Here is a 17,326-nt window from a genome sequence, read left to right as displayed (position 1 = left end):
CTCTGGGTCAGGGAGTATAAAGGACTCTGGGAGAGCCCAGACAGGGAGCTGAGCTGGGAGGAAGGGTAGCTAAGTGTCTGGGAGAGGAGGATTGTTTGCTTGTTGGTTAATTACTGTATGAAAAGTGTAGAAGGGAAGGTGCTTGGTGCACTGTATTAGAAGAAAATAAAAGAGTCTTGGACTTTTACTTGGTGTTTGGAGTGGTACCTGAGGGTTCAAGAGGTGGATCAGAACCTCTACTGCTACAGCATGTACAAGAACACCAGAGTACCTGAACAGAATCCTAGTCGAAACTGTGGGAATTTGCCCACTGCCCATAGTGATTAGGCTGGGAGTCAACTTGGTGCTCTGTCTTGTCATTGCCTACAGTTCCATCCTATCCTTGAACTAAACACATTCTGACAAAAACAGAATATGGAATTTAAGAAATGTTGACATTATACTGTCTCTGTTTATTCCTTTCCCCAAGGGATGAACTGGATAAAAGAAGAGACAGTACACATGTTGTGTCTGCTCCGTCAGATAACTTTGGTTGGGGGTCTCCCTTTTACACATATTAAATAGGACAGACAGCTACCTATTAGTGATAATGAACTCTCCACAAGAATCTTGTAGAAAAAATAAAAGGTTGTACTCCAGGTATTTTGGCTGGGAGAAGGAGAGATTTCAGGTAGGAGACCAGATGGGGTGAAGGGTTCCCCTTATACAAGTATAAGCTAGGAGACAGAAATATGTTGGAGACTGGGGTTGCCTTGCGGCAATTCTCAGAAGACATGTGACGTTACAATACTAATAGATTATAATAAGTGCCGGTACAGATTACTGAAAAAAGTGAGTATCCGCTGAAGACTAATAAACAGAAGTTCCAGTACTGCATATTGGTGAATACTGGCTAACTTCAAACACTGCCAACATGTATGAAAAACTCCCAGTACCCCAAACAGCAAAATCTGAAAGTGCTTGTATGTAGCACTGGTAAATACTGGCACACTTCAAGCATTGGGGTTGGAAAACCCTACAAAAATTTTAAAAAGAGTGCCATAGTTAGCAGGCAGTGTAGTCTATAGTGACTAGTAGTTGGTAGGATTGAACAGTGAGAGCCTGTGTGAGGAGGTTCCCATGGAAGATAAAAAGAACTAGGGAGTTAACTTGCTTTAGGAGAGACTGATGATAAGTAAAGCAGCTGGAGGGAAGGATGGAAGTAGGAGAGAGGACGGGACAAGGTGAGGTGTATAGAGACTTGCCTGATGTCTAGATGCACATTTACCGTTTTCCCTGAACTGCAGGGAACTTTCTTTAATTACACTAGAATTAAGTGATTGTTCAAGCCTAGTAAAACAATAAATATGCTTAACTGTGAGGGTACTGAACTGTTTATTCTGTGTGGTGCCTTTGTCTCGGTGTTCATTATAGTATTATGAATCAGCATTGTGTTTGCAGTTTATGGTGAATGTGCCTTGCAGAACCAATGGCAGGCTTTCACACCTGGCACTGCCAGTCAGACTTAGCCCAGATTGAGAAGGATTAATTTAGCTGGGGATCTGCATGCATCCACATGCCTTTCACATGGCTGAGCTCAGAATTTCAAAAGGAATGGAGGAGAACTTTAATCTTCATATGTATTAACCTATGATTTGCCAGGCTGAAGTGAACAGTAACTAGTAAGCTGTTAATAATAATAATAATAATAATAATAATAATAATAATAATAATAATAATAATAATAAGATGCATTTATAGAGCACCTTTTAAAAACCCAAGGTCGCTTTACATACAGAGTTAAAAAAAAAGCAGTGACGTTGGGAGAGAACAGGGGAGATGTGAGCAAAATGGTTTGTGTGGGTGAGGACTCTGGCTGGAGTTCTGAATGCACTGTAGCTTCTGTATAGATGGTGCAGGGAGGCTGATGAAGAGACAAATACAGTAATCAATATGAGACATTATGAAACAAAGAACCAGAGTTTGAGCATCAGTAAAGGACAGAAATGGATGGAGGCAGGCAATGTTACAGAGATGACAGAATGCAATTTTGGACAGAGACACAATGTGTAGCTCAAAGTTAAATGATGAATCAAACAAAACACCAAGATTTCTGACAACAGGAGCAGGTTTGACAAGTGTACCAAGTGTACCATCAATAGTAACAGAGATGTTAGATGCAATAGAAAGTAGGGAGTTTGGGCCTACCAGTAACACTTCAGTTTTATTGGCATTAAGTTTGAGAAATTTTATTTTCCATCCATATCTTAAGATCAGTAATACAGTCAGTGAGTGTGGTGGGAGGCTAGTCTGTAGGGGAGTGTGTACTAAGGTATACATGTATATCGTCTGCGTAACAGTGGACGTTAAGGCCATGTCTGTGAATAATCTGACCCAAAGGAAACATATAAAGTATAAAGAGTAGTGGCTCAAGAACTGAACCCTGAGGGACACCATGCGACACAGGTGAGGTGAAGGATTTATATCAGCCGAGTATGACAAACTGTTGCCTATTAGAAATATATGATGTGAACCATTGAAGGGCTAAGCCAGAGATCTCTACAGCAGAGAGACGTGACAGGAGGATTTCATGATTAACAATGGCAAATTCTGCACTTAAGTCAAGAAGGAGGAGAATATTAAATGAACTGCAATCTGCAGACCGGAGAAGATTATTAACTACACATAGCCTAAGTCTTCCGTCACATTTTGATACATCTACTATTGTTACTTCTGGCATGTAAAATGTAATTTACATTAAAGTTCAATTTCCACAATTTCAGTTCTACATAGGCCCATCTTTTGTGGTTTATGTGAATGTAGGTTCTATTGGCCTTTTTGGTTTATTGTCATCTGCAAAGTTAGCCAGCTTCTTACCTGAATTTTTTTATGTAGTTGACAATTAAACATGAAAGAACATTGACACCCAGACCATTCCTTAATAGAAACCACTAACACTGAAAATGTTTTTCACGGCATACTGTAACTCATTGCTTTCTGTGCTTAACCCAATTCCATAGCCAGCTGTACACTGCACCTTGAATCTAAACTTCTTTTGATTTCTAGCCTCACGTACAATACTATATAGAAAGCTTTTTAAAAACTATGATACATGATATCATTTATTTTGCTGCTTTCTAATTAGATTCTGACATATCTGTGAAATATAATATCTCCTATACAGACCCTTTTGACTTTCAGCCAATACAATTTTCAACTATTATACTGGAGGTTGCTTAATCTTTTCTTAGAATTGCTTCCATTAATTTTAATTTGATATGCATTCAAGTGATTGGCCTGTAGTTACTAAGGTTGGTCAGAACATATTTTTACAGGATAAAAACTGGCTAGTTCCTAATGTTGAGGAATTTCCCAAGTATGATGTGATGTTGTTAATACTTTATTTACATATCATCATGTAAGGGCCTCACTGCTAAGACCGTTGCACCTGTGACCCCAGTCTCAGATAAGCGGTGGGAAATGACTAACTGAACGATGCAATGCAATTACTGAATATAATTGTTCATATACTAGGAGTAAATAATAACATATGACAATAGTCTTTGTCAAACTCCTCTTCTCCCAAAAATACAAAAGAATAAATCAAAAAGGCATATGTAAACAGTTAAAGAAATACTACACACAAAATGGTAATTTTTTTATATCTATTACTTAGCCCATTTAGTTTGTAGTGATAGCCAAGAAAAACCTATAATATTATGTTTTTTTTCTGGATAATAGACACAACAAAGTTTCTGATAGGACTACAACCCAAGGGGCAACAGCAAACAGTGTTATAGATATCCAAGGGAAAAAATCATGCGAATCACGTGACATAATCCACACGTGAAAAATTAATGTATTCTTTGCTAAAATGTTGTTAAATAAATATCCATGGAGAATGAAAGTAGTCCACAAACAGGAAGTCCCTTCATACAGGGCTGTGCTTATACCCTGATGATCCATCCTCCCTCCTCATTCATTGGCCAAGAGTCCTGTCTTCAGTTAAAAAGCACAGATTCTGTTCTATTAGACACATTATTATATTTGTTATCCATGAAAACATGAGATTCATTTTTTTTCTTGACCATCACTACAATGTAAAAGGGGTAAGTGGGGTAAGTAACATAAAAATATAATTTAAGGATTAGCAAAACATTTGGAAAGGCTGCAGCATATAAACAAAATAAAACAATAGTTTAGGTAGAGTATGTAAAGGAATATGTTGGAAAATTGTTCCATATGAATTCCTGAGTTATCCCCTTATTTAAAATGAATTGTATCTATTTTTAGGCAGTACGGCAAATATTACTGCCATTGTGATACTGTAGGTGAAATAGGACTTTAAGATTTGAGGAAATTAACAAATTGAGTGCTAAAGAGATTTCAATTAGCAAGGCTATTTCATCTGACAAAATTCAGAAAAGAGTTTTAAAAAGAAGATCTTTTCTGTTATCCCCAATGGTATCACAAATGTAAGTCGTCATAGAGCACATTAGAATAAGTTGCCATGAAAGGCAGATGTTTGAGCGTGCAGAATCTATCACAAGAATGATTTAACTCAAGCTCAAGTCATATGTACAGTATAGAACTGTGAAATAAATTATCTCATGTCTGGCACAAACTCATGAACTGTGTATTCTATCAAGGGCTGACATCCCTTTGCTTTCTGATAATCTAATTGCTGTATATGCTCCTGTTACCAGCACTGTTTTAAAGCTGCCAGGAGTATATTCCTGTGAGATCTTTGGGATAGTTTAGACATACTGTAATTCCCTCATTGGTGATGTTCATTTGGGATAAACAATTGTGTGGTCCAAAGTTTTAATCTGCATGTATATCTCTGTGCGATGTTATATTTAGTTTTGAGTGACTCACATGACTCAAAGAGGCTCTTAATTCTATACATGTTTCATATATTAAATACTGATTGTTTTCGTAAGAGTCAGATACTACCACCTACGTCAAACTTTTGAAATGAGATGCTATCTATTTTGATGCCATAACTTCAGTGAGTGAAGGATTATACCATTTTAACTTTGTAAAGCCATATGAAGAACTCTTAAAGTTTCAGAGATTCTAATGTCTGTCAACAGAGAAAGATGTAGTGATGTAAATTCAGTGCAGTATCACTTTTTTCAGTATTTCAAAGTCCAAAGGTTTTCCAGACAGCAGGGAAATAGGTTTTTTTAAGGCTTCTCTCTTTTTATGTGTCAATAACAACACTCTTTTGATATGAGGTCGCTTTAAAATTACTACTAATTATTATACTATGATTTTAACACAATATCCAATTTCTAAAAAAAAAAAAGATGTAATAATATACTTAGGAATATACTGAAAAGTGAGAGAAAATGTATTGCTGAATTAATGGATTCTGCAAGGTAATAAATAACAAGTGTATATTAGACCATCTAAATAGATCTTTATATCTCTCCAAAAGATCACTGAGAGCTTAACAAAGTTATTAGCTTAAATAAAGAAAAAAATCTTGTGGCAATGTACAGTATATGTAGCAAAGGCATTATCTGCCAATTGGAGAGCATATTACATTGCCAGCTGCCCATAGCTCTTGTGGGTGTTTTATGAACTCCATAATAAGAAAATACTATGGTGTTATCATTGTTCAGTTTAAATGAAGATGGCAATTTATTTCCAATAAAGAAATAATCAGTTTACAGGTAATTATGGCTCAGGTCCCATCTTTTTGACAGGTTCTTCTCTGCATCACAACAACTAGTCCACAGAGAATGCCATATCCCTTGCACTTCAAACCATTCTAAGATATCTAGATGATGCAAATGGTTATGTCAGAGTCATTTTTCTAGACTACATCTCAGCATTTAACACTGTTGTGCCATCAAAGTGTCTACCAAACTCCTCAATTTAGGAATCAGTGCCATCCACTGCAATTGGATTTTGGACTTCTTAACCAATAGACTTCAGCATAAATGGATTGGAAGCGCTATGTCATCCAAGATGAACCTCAACACGGGTGATCCACACAGTAAAGTGTTAGTCTAACTCTGTATCTGCTGCAGAACCTAACCATGGTCATGCTTAAGAATTAGATAGATAGATAGATAGATAGATAGATAGATAGATAGATAGATAGATAGATAGATAGATAGATAGATAGATAGATAGATAGATAGATAGATAGATAGATAGATACTTTATTAATCTTAAGGGGAAATTCACATAATCCAGGAACAGTATACTGATACAAAAAACAATATTAAATGAAATAGTAATAAAAATGCATGTAAAAGCAGACAATAACTTTGAGTTATGTTAGCATTTACTCCCCCGGGTGGAATTAAGTCGCATAGTGTGCGGGAGGAACAATCTCCTCAGTCTGTCAGTGGAGCAAGACAGTGACAAAAACCTGGCATTAAAGCTACTCCTCTGCCTGGAAATGACACTGTTCAGTGGATGCAGTGGATTATTCATGATTGACAGGAATTTGCTTAATGCCCGTCGCTCTGCCACAGATGTTAAACTGTCCAACTTTAATCCTACAATGGAGCCTGCCTTCTTAACAAGTTTGTCCAGGCGTGAGGCATCTTTCATCTTTATGCTGCCACCCCAGCACACCACCGCGTAGAAGAGGGCACTCGCCACAACCATCTGGTAGAACATCTGCAGCATCTTACTGCAGATGTTAAAGGATGCCAACCTTCTAAGAAAGTATAGTCGGCTCTGACCTTTCTTACACAGAGCATCAGTATTATTGTTAAGACCTCTTTTATCTATTCTCTACATTTGCTCCATCATCAGTCTAATTTCCTCCTATGGCTTATCTCACCACTTCTGTACTGATCATACATACAGTAGATCTTCTTTTCAATTTCTTCTTTCACACTGAGGTTTCAGCCCAGATTTCAAACTGTCTTTTTGCCATGTCATCATAGATGGAAAAGCATTATCTTAAATTTGATTACCTTAAGTTTACTATCTTGTACTTGCCTTCTACCTCTCCATCCACTTTAAGGACTCTCACTACAGTTATTGTCAGGAATCTTGGTGAGATCCTGGATGATTTTCCCTTAATTCACTCAAAACATTACAACACCATCACTTCTTTTTCTATAACATTGACAAGATTCTAACTTTTCCTCACCACTTCACAACACAATCCATTGCAGGGTCTGTTGTTCCCTCTTGGCATGATTCCCAGCTATTATGATCAGACTTCTCTAGTTTCTTTCAGAATTCAGCTGTCCAAGTGGTTTGCTTGGCTCCTAGTTTCATCCCCAATTCCCTTTTGCTTCACTCATCCTCTGTATCACAGCAAGGAGCCAATTCAAAACTCTTACCTTGACACACGTCTGTAATTTGTAACTCTTTTTACCAATGTCTCCTGAGCATCCCGTGAACCTTGATCTTCTCTCAGTCTATAGATTTTCAGTTGCCTCTTGAAGACACAACTCTTTATGGCATTTTTATGACAGCTTTGACCTCCTTCCACTCTGCCCTTCTTATGGACATTTGCAAAACTAATATTAAGTACATTTTTGAGTTCTGGTTTCTCATGTATTTTAGGGACTAACTGTGTTTCTACAATTCTTGTGCTTTACTTTAATTTTTTGCTTTTCACTACTTGTTCATTTTGAAATTTATGCTCACCTTCATTGTATTGTGTTATGGTTTGGTGTGTACAGAAGGTAAAATTGGGAAATGACGTGTAATGGGATATATATCGGGAATAAGCAATGCATGAATATAAAAGCACCACGAATGCATGGGGATTTTTCATGCTCTCTCTATTGTGTATTGGAATGTCTTCTATGGAAATTTCTTACCTTGTTCCTATTTAATGTTTCTACCTAAAACCGGGAATGACGTAGACTATGAAAACAAAAAGAATATTTGGAATGAGTTCAGACGAACAGCAGGCACAGAATCAAACTATGAGCATTACACAAAGCAGCGACGCCACAAAACAAATAAAGAAAGGCAGCCACTTTCCTGCTAGGTGGTCACCGACCCCATTGACTGGAAAATGACAGTAAATTGCTTAGTAACTAACCAGGTATCCTGGAACTGTTTGTTTGTTTAGCCTAACTTCATTAACCATGCCCTAAAGAGAGTTGGGTAAGAGATGAGCATGAGCACACATTTCAAGTTGGCGATGGCAACCCAGTGAAGTGTGAGGTGATTTTGGCATCAGTTCTTCATTATTTTGTATGATGCCTTCATTATCAGCACTGGTATTGACATTAGTCAGAGCTGTGTGATCTGTTTGATGTTTGATGCCTAAACTGATTTGGTTTTATCACTGTGATCACAATAAGAATGAGATTTGACGTGCATTTTGCATTCTGGTTTCTATTTCATGAATATTTATTGTGTCTTTAGAAGGAGAAATTACACAAATATATATTAATAAAAGAAAAAAGATTTTTTTCAGTATGGGTATATCAAAATTAGATAATGAGCTTCTGAAAAATGAGATCTCAATCTTAATGAGTTATGGATTTAACCTGTAGATTCAAAGCATAGAAAGGAGCTATGAGGAGAGATTGAAGGAGTTAAACCTTTTCAGTTTAAGCAGACAGAGATGAAGAGGTGACATGACTGAAGTGTTTAAAATTATGAAAGGAATTAGTACAGTGGATCTCAGAACTTTCATTAAAATTAAATCTGCAACAATACAAAGACATTGTTGGAAACTTGTTAAGAGCAGATTTCACACAAATTTCAGAACATTTTTCTTTATGAAAAGAACCACAGATACACGGAATAAATTACCAGATAGTGTAGTAGGACATTAGGGACCTTTACGGACACATTTTGACCTGATGTTATTTTGGTCGGTCTAGATGAATAAGGTGGACATGTTTGTTGGGCTGAATTGCCTGTTCTTGCCATAGTTTTTGTCGCGTTCTGAATCAATCAATCAATCAATCAATCAATCAATCAATCAATCAATCAATCAATCAACATTTATTTATATAGCACATATTCATACAATAAAATGTAGCTCAAAGTGCTTAATGACAGATAGCTTTGTGATTTAACAAAGACAAGATCTCATGATGTCACAATGTGTGAATTCCACATGTTCAAACCCACAGAAACACAAAAACTTCCTTCTTTTCTTTGAATTAAACGACTGCTATTTCATTCAGTAGGTTATAGTAGTCAGATAAACACACAATAATAAGTAGCTTTTCCTTTAAACTGAATGTTCAGAGATAGATGTGAAGCATTTGAAAAATAACATTGCCAAAATAATTATTCTGTACTGTATATAGCACATTCTAGTACTCCTAAATTATTTTATTTTAATAATTTACAGTAGCCAGTAGCCATACAACATGCACTTCAGAAGGAGTCATCCCCCTGAAGATAAGCATGTTTGGGCCCAAGCAGCACTTGCATACAAGACTATCTAGAAAAACCTTGGGTTGCTGCTGGAAGAGATGTTGGTGAGGCCAGTAGGGGGCACCTTCCCTGTGGTCTGAATGTGGATCCCAATGCCCCAGTGCAGTGACGAATGAAATTTAAAACCAAGATATCTTACTCTCTGTGGTTATAAAAGATCCCTGGGCATCCTTCGTAAAGAGTAGGATGTGTCCCAATGTCCAGGCTAAATTGCAATACATGTCCTAGTCATTTTGGCCCCCTAATCATTGCCTGTCTGTAATTGGCTATGTCTCTCACCACTTCACCACCTAACAGCTAATGCGTGGTGAGTGTACATGGTGCAAAAATGGTGGCCACTGCATCATCCAGATGGATGCTACACATTAGTGGTAGTTGAAGTGGTTCCTCACTCACTATGAAAAGCGCATTAAGTAGTGAGAAGAGAACTATATAAATGTCAAGAATTATTATTATTATTATTATTATTAACATAGAAAACCTGATAAAGTACGTTTAATCTGCCATTTTCAGTGATACAGTGAAAGCTTTTTACTTCTTATGGTTAAACCACTTTGCTATTTTCACACACATGTGTACTGGATTTATGGATTTCCAATTTCTTTTGTGTTGTAACATTGTAATTGTGCTTATAATTGCTGCCAATGTAGAGATGGTGGATTTGAAATTATTAAGACAGCATTTTGAAATAACTTGATCAAAAAGAAAAGTGGCACTGCAAGTAAAATACTGGTTCTTTAAAGGCTCTTTATTGTTATTTACAGGGTTGTGTATCCTCATTGCTAGACAAAGCACCATTTCATTGTGTTCTCTGAATATGAAGTTCGTTCTTTATGTTTTGAAAAACTTCCAAATATGAGAAAAACAACCTGAGCTCTTTAATGGTAGACTACCTTGCAGGGTACAAACAGATTAACTAAACCTGAGCATAACCTGTGTAACTATATGTATGCAGCGAGAGACCTTTTAAAATCATATGAATGCTTCAAGTTTATTTACTGTTTCAAGTCTGTTATGGATCAAAAATAAATAAAGGGTCTTTCTAGAACCTTCATATGGATGGGGGCTTTGGGAATAAAAAATGATTCCCTTATGGCATTGCACTGAAAAGCCACTCTGACACCTTTAATTTTAAGAATGTAACTAGAATACATCTGATTCTTAGTTGGCTGTCTGTGTATCATTTACAAGATTGTTTCTTCCTCCTTGAATTTGCTTTAGTGATTTTAGTTTTCTATCCTGTTCAAAACAAGCTCTCAGATTATTTCGGTAATATAGAAAGGTTCTTCAGAGCAATGCATAGGGGAATCATTTTTAGTTCCCAAAAGACCTAACCACATCAAGACTCTAGAAAGAACCTTTATATATTTAGAACTGTAACAGGTTCAATACTGCAAGTAACCATAAGCAGGTGGTAACAGATTTGTGAAATATAAATGTATTTCTAATTTTAAAGGACTCTTCCTACATACAATAACACAGACTAAGTTCTGGCTTTCTTAATCTATTAGTGCTTTGCTATAGGTAGGCAACCATACATTAAACATTTCTTTTTTAGAAAGTTTTTCAAAAGCAGAAAGAACCAACTCCATACAAAGAACCATTCCCACAATTTAAAGGCGATTTGTTAAGCAATGGTTCCGCGAAGAACCACACGACCCAGTAAAGGACCATAAAGTGCCATTAAATAAAAAATATTTTTAAGAGTGTAGCAAGAATAGAGAGCACGTACTCCGGGTCACGTTGACATCTTTTGGAGATAACCAGTGGTTTCAGTTAATCCTGACTATGTGAATTAATTCCGCTTTTGCCAACCTGGTGGATGGCTTATTGGCACACTGGTGGCATGCTGGGGACTATGAGACGATTGATTACATAATTTGTGTACATTCGGGAAAAACAGAGAATCCTCCGAAAACAGCCACAATGGTACTCTTAGGCAACATGGACAAGCCTGTTGAAAAACACACAGACACAGGAATGACTTGCAAAGCGTGTTTCTCACGCCAGGAGAGATCAATGTGCAAACCGATTGCTGAAATACTTTTAGCCTCAAAAGCCTCTTAACTCTTACTCTCCCGGTGTTTGATCTGCAAATCATGAGCTGTATACATTTTGGTTTCTTGTAGTGGGATGCAAACTGGCCAATACTGCTCAGGGTTTCCCAAATTTAAATAATATTCTAAATTTAAAATTATGTTTTTCAGGAGTATTCCGGCGGCTGAGTGAATCGCAGAGTTTGAACCCCGACCTGTGTAATGTTTGCGCTTTCTCACTGTATCTGCTTTGTTTTACTATCGCTTCTAAAAGACTTACATTTCTTTTAATTTAACTTTTAAAATAACTGAATAAGTACACTTAACTACACTTAATTTGACGGTATGAGTGAGTGCTCGTGCGAGCTTCTGTTTGCGATAATTATTGATCCTTGACTTGTGCCTGTTCCCGCTAGAACAGGCGCCGGCTCCCCTTGACCCTAAAGTATAAATCATATATAGGCCTACTGTATATATATATATATATATATATATATATATATATATATATATATATATATATATATATATATATATATATATATATATATATAAAACACGGTAATAAACGTTATTTCAGTAATTGTGAATAAACTGCTCCAAAGTTTTGGTTTTTATTATAAAGAATCTATGATGTGAAAATACTTAACGCTACTACCTCTCTGGCCAAAATCAGTTTGAATCACGACCCCCACCAATGGCCGTGTGGAGTTTAAAAGTTTTCTCAGTGTCTATTTCTTCTGAGTACTCCAGGTTTCGTAAAAGTAGAAGTGCAGGTCTGGTGAACTGGCACATCCAAATTGTCCCTGTTGTGTGAATGTGTGATTGAGATAGCTGTGTGAAGAACTGCCACCCTGCGATCAAGCAGGTTTCGTTCCTTGAAATAGTCTTCAGCCTTCCATGTTCTAAAACTGAATTAAGCAGGTTTGAAAATGTTATCTTATCGTTTAATATAATTGGTATGTGCATTAATCGATTTTAGTTTTTTTTTTGTTTGTTTTTTTTGTCAATGCGTCAAAACCCGACCACTGATTCACTTTTCTGGTAAAACTGAAGTTTATTTTTTTTATAAATCAGAAAAGATCTATCTATCTATCTATCTATCTATCTATCTATCTATCTATCTATCTATCTATCTATCTATCTATCTATCTATCTATCTACTTAAGTAACAACACAGCTTCCCAGCACACCTGTCAAATGTCAAGTTCGCCTATACAGAAAACAGACGAAAAACATTTGAGTTCTTTTTATGCTACTTTCAACTGCATAAAGCCTAGAGGATATGAAAAATCGAGGCCAATCGGTCTTCTTTGTACTCACGCGTCTCTTGCGGTTATTCTCGTCACACACGTCTTTACGTTGCTCTGTCTCTGTTACCGTCTTCTTTTTGAAATGCCTTTTTGGTGCTCTGATAAGCTTACCCCTACAGTGCTGAAAGGGGCGTGGTCTTTTACTGACCGGACTTGCACTCGGTAAGCCAAAAGAAAAAAGAAAAAAAAAATCGCTTGGCCAATACTTCTGTCCTCTGAGAGAGGAGGAGATGCCACACACTCTTTTATAATTTCAAAATATTAAATTCTCCAGTGGGTTAAACGTCATTTTGTAATCTTGTAACATTGTAATATGCCCACCGCTTTGTACTAGCTGACATTTTTCTTGCAGCTAATGTATAAAACCTCTATAGATTTTTCAATATACATGCAGTACGTGATTTTGGTCGTAGTCCTAGGAACAAAGTAATACAAAGAATGTATGATTAATTAAACATCATTCAATAAATCGATCAATCAACGCTATATTACAAGATATTTTTTTTAAATCAATTAGATCATAAGCCTAGCAGTCATATGGTGAAACAAATTCCCATTTAGAAATGTATCATTATGAATTTCAGATATCCTGTTCAGGTTTTCAGTAAATGTAATTATCATGTCAGGATATTTCAAGTTACCAAATATTTTAAGTTATTTAAAGTATGTTGTCAGATACATTTCAAGATATGCAAGCTGTAAGTGAATACTGGAGAAGACGAACAAATAATGTTTAAACTACTGGAGATTAAGAGGCTGCGGTGAGTTGGCGCCCTGCCCAGGGTTTGTTTCCTGCCTTGCGTCCTGTGTTGGTTGGGATTGGCTCCAGCAGACCCCTGTGACCCTGTAGTTAGGATATAGCGGGTTGGATAATGGATGGATGGATGGATGGATGGAGATTAAGAGGTCACCTGATTGAAGTGTTTAAAATCATGAAGGGATTTAGTATGGTGGACACTGAGTATTACTTTAAAATACGTTCTTCTACAATAATACGGAAATATAGATGGAAGCTTGTTAAGAGCAGATTGTACGCAAGTATTAAAAAGTGTGTCTTCACCCAGAGAATAGTCACTGTAAGTTACCAAGCAGTGTGGTAGACATTAGAACTTTAGGAACCTTCAAAATTCAACTTAATGCTGTGTTGGAGGAATTAGGTGAGCAGGATTGACGAGCTTACTGGGCTGAATGGCTTTTTTCCCGGTAAAACTGTTCATGTTTTAATATGTGGAAAATATTTTCATATATCTCAAGGTAAGGTTCCTGAACATTTCAGATATCTCAAAATATGTTATGAAATATTTCACATTGACCTTTTAACCATGTTAAGAGAGCTCAAAATCACATTACGTATTTGTTATCTTTTCAATAGGACTTTCTTTATATTCTTTCTAAGATATTAATTTCAGAGATTTAAAAATGACCAGTAAAGTTATTTTAAAGAATATCTTGAAGTGCATTTAAGATATGATATAATGGACTATGTTCACATATTGGGAAATGTACAATATTGTGAGATATCTTTACTTTTACTTTTACATATCTCAAAAATTATAGTCATATATCTTGAAATACATTTTTTAAAAATATGTCTTAAAATATATTTCAGATATCTTGATATTAAGTATATCTTGAAACACATTTTAAGATATTTCAACTCAGGGAGAAACCAATTTTAAGACATCAGTAAAAGAATTTCAGATATCTAAGTACATACTTCATGTAAGTCAAATGTCAATCAGAGCAAAGGCATCTGAAATGGATTTAAGTCATCTTCTTTACATTTTAAGATATGTGAAATAACAAGTGGACTATTTTCAATACATATTTATATTATTAATGTAATTTTTTAAAATCAAATTAAAATGAAATAGACTTTAAACAAAAATATCAATCTAGTACCAAATATTTATATTCTATATCAAATTAAATCAATATCAGCACTCCATCTCACTGCATTCAGAAAGCTAAAAATCACAATAAACATTAGTCTGTGCTATGTGTGGAGCCCTCAGAACCATAACAGATTCCCATTTTTAAATTACTTCCACATTAATTAGTTCTTGACAAATTTTATAAATCGTTAGAATGTTATTTGCCAGAAAAGGTTAAAAAATACAATGCAACTTAATTTTCCAGGCAGAGTATTGTGTCTTATTGTCTATTTCCAAATAATGCCATTAAAGTGTTTGGAGTAATTGTAAATCCAAAACTAAGCAGCTATTTTTTCCAAATATGATTTGAGTATATAGGCCTGTCTACAAATAAAACATGACGTAGCACAGCATTAATTTGTCCTGGTATTATTAATAATCTGTCAGGAGAGATATGCACAATTTCTGGGTTTTAACTGAACTATAACATTAATTATCTCAGACTCTAATTACAAGTTTGATTTCTAACATGCATTAGATCATCTAAGGGTGCATAGAGGGAACATGGTAAATTTGGATAGTATAATTTCAACCATAAATATTTGTGGGAAATTAAACAGGATGGTCGAGTTCATTTAACTTGCATAGTAAAGTATGCGTTACCAAAAGACTGTAATTTAAGAACCAACCATTAATAGGAATGAAATGTATTGTAGATAAAGAGGTCTCCAGAAATCCAAAAACATCTCTGGGTTTAGAATGACTGATTAATGATTATCACACACACGCACACACACATGTATATATATATTCCTGTCTGACTTAGTGACTATCTAACAAAAATGCTTGGCTACCTTCAAACAATTTAAAGAAAAATAGCCCTGAATTCCACAAAAATCTAACCTCACTCAGAAGTTATGTTTGCCATTTAAAAGTAAACGCCTGTCTTAGTGCCCGTCTATGTCCATCCATCCATTGTCTAACCCGCTGAATCTGAATACAGGGTCACGGGGGTCTGCTGGAGCCAATCCCAGCCAACACAGGGCACAAGGCAGGAACCAATCCTGGGCAGGGTGCCAACCCACCGCAGGACACACACAAACACACCCACACACCAAGCACACACTAGGGCCAATTTAGAATCGCCAATCCACCTAACCTGCATGTCTTTGGATTGTGGGAGGAAACCGGAGCGCCCGGAGGAAACCCCCGTCTATGTCGGTAGCAGAATAACACAGATATCAGCATATCTAACTACAGTTCAGAAGTAGTGTGATTTGGTTCATTCCAGCCTGCATCATTTTTTATTTTGAATTTTATGTCTTATTTATGTTTTTGGAAAAATATATACAGAAGAATACAGCAGTAAGTAACTGATTGATGGACTGACAATAAATTCTTGCCTATTTTCAGACAACCAAAGGAAAACTGTTTTTCACTAATACAAGCAGAATAGTCCTTGAGATTATACAAAAATATATACATAAAAATTATTATCAACACTATGTAAGTTATATCAAAAATCAATAATGAATTACTTATTGCACCACCCCATGCAGCCAACATTGTTTATAAAGAATACATATAAATTTTAGAGATGACATATTTCCAACATTATTTTATTAAAGTTATGTATTAAATAAAACTTTACCTTATTGATATCTTCTTTGATAGTTTTTTGAATATCATTTTTAAAGACCTGTTATCATTTCCTAAAAAATATACAATAGTGAAACTTATTGATTCACACCATAGCAACAATAACCTATGTTTCTTATGTATAAAGTTTTTGCATTTATTATAAACTGTATTATTCTGTTCTCCATAGGCATAATAACTTTTTTGGAAACAAACGATTATCTAACAAAATGTCATTCAATCAAACTAATGAGAATAGTATATTATTTAAAACAATTAAAAAATGGAAGGAAACCTTCCAGGAAACCTTGAAACCATAAAAATGGCTAAAAACATACTGGCTAAACACACACAAATTATATAAACTCAGCAAAAAAAGAAACATTCCTTTTTCAGGACTGTGTATTTCAACAATAACGTTTTAAAAATCCAAATAACTTTACAGATCTTCATTGTAAAGAGTTTAAACAATGTTTTCCATGCATGTTCAATTAACCATAATCAATTAATTAACATGCACCTGTGGAATGGTCGTTAAGACCTTAACAGCTTACAGAAAGTAGGCATTTAAGGTCACAGTTCTAAAAACGCAGGACACTAAAGAGACTTGTCTACCGACTGTGAAAAACACCCAAAGAAAGATGCCCAGGGTCCCTGCTCATCTGCGTGAACGTGCATTAGGCATGCTGCAGGGAGGCATGAGGACTGCTGATGTGGCTAGGGCAATAAATTGCCATGTCCGCACTGTGAGACGCCTAAGACAGCGCTACAGGGAGACAGGAAGGACAGCTGATCATCCTCGCAGTGGAAGACCACGTGTAACAACACCTGCACAGGATCGGTACATCCGAATATCACACCTGCGTGACAGGTACAGGATGGCCACAACAACTGCCCGAATCACACCAGGAACACACAATCCCTCCATCAGTGCTCAGACTGTCCGCAATAGGCTGAGAGAGGCTGGACTGAGGGCTTGTAGGCCTGTTGTAAGGCAGGTCCTTACCAGACATCACCAGCAACAACGCCGCCTATGGGCACAAACCCACCTTCACTGGACCAGACAGGAGTGGCAAAAAGTGCTCTTCACTGATGA

At 36.1% G+C, this 17,326-nt stretch overlaps 1 protein-coding gene across 2 annotated transcripts in view; it reads right to left on the bottom strand.

Moving 5' to 3' along the window:
- Positions 1-12,819, bottom strand: part of tfr2 (transferrin receptor 2) — a 74,230-nt gene extending 61,411 nt beyond the window's left edge. For both annotated transcript variants that reach the window (XM_039747128.1, XM_039747129.1), the window contains exon 1: positions 12,729-12,819. The gene's annotated coding sequence lies outside the window, so the exon portion shown is untranslated. The remainder of the gene's footprint in view (positions 1-12,728) is intronic.
- Between the last annotated feature and the right edge of the window lie 4,507 nt (positions 12,820-17,326).

The sequence above is a fragment of the Polypterus senegalus genome, chromosome 3 (assembly GCF_016835505.1).
Source record: "Polypterus senegalus isolate Bchr_013 chromosome 3, ASM1683550v1, whole genome shotgun sequence".
Lineage (NCBI taxonomy): Eukaryota > Metazoa > Chordata > Cladistia > Polypteriformes > Polypteridae > Polypterus > Polypterus senegalus.
Note: the sequence above shows the minus strand (reverse complement) of the source record. Positions and strands in the feature narration are given on the sequence as shown.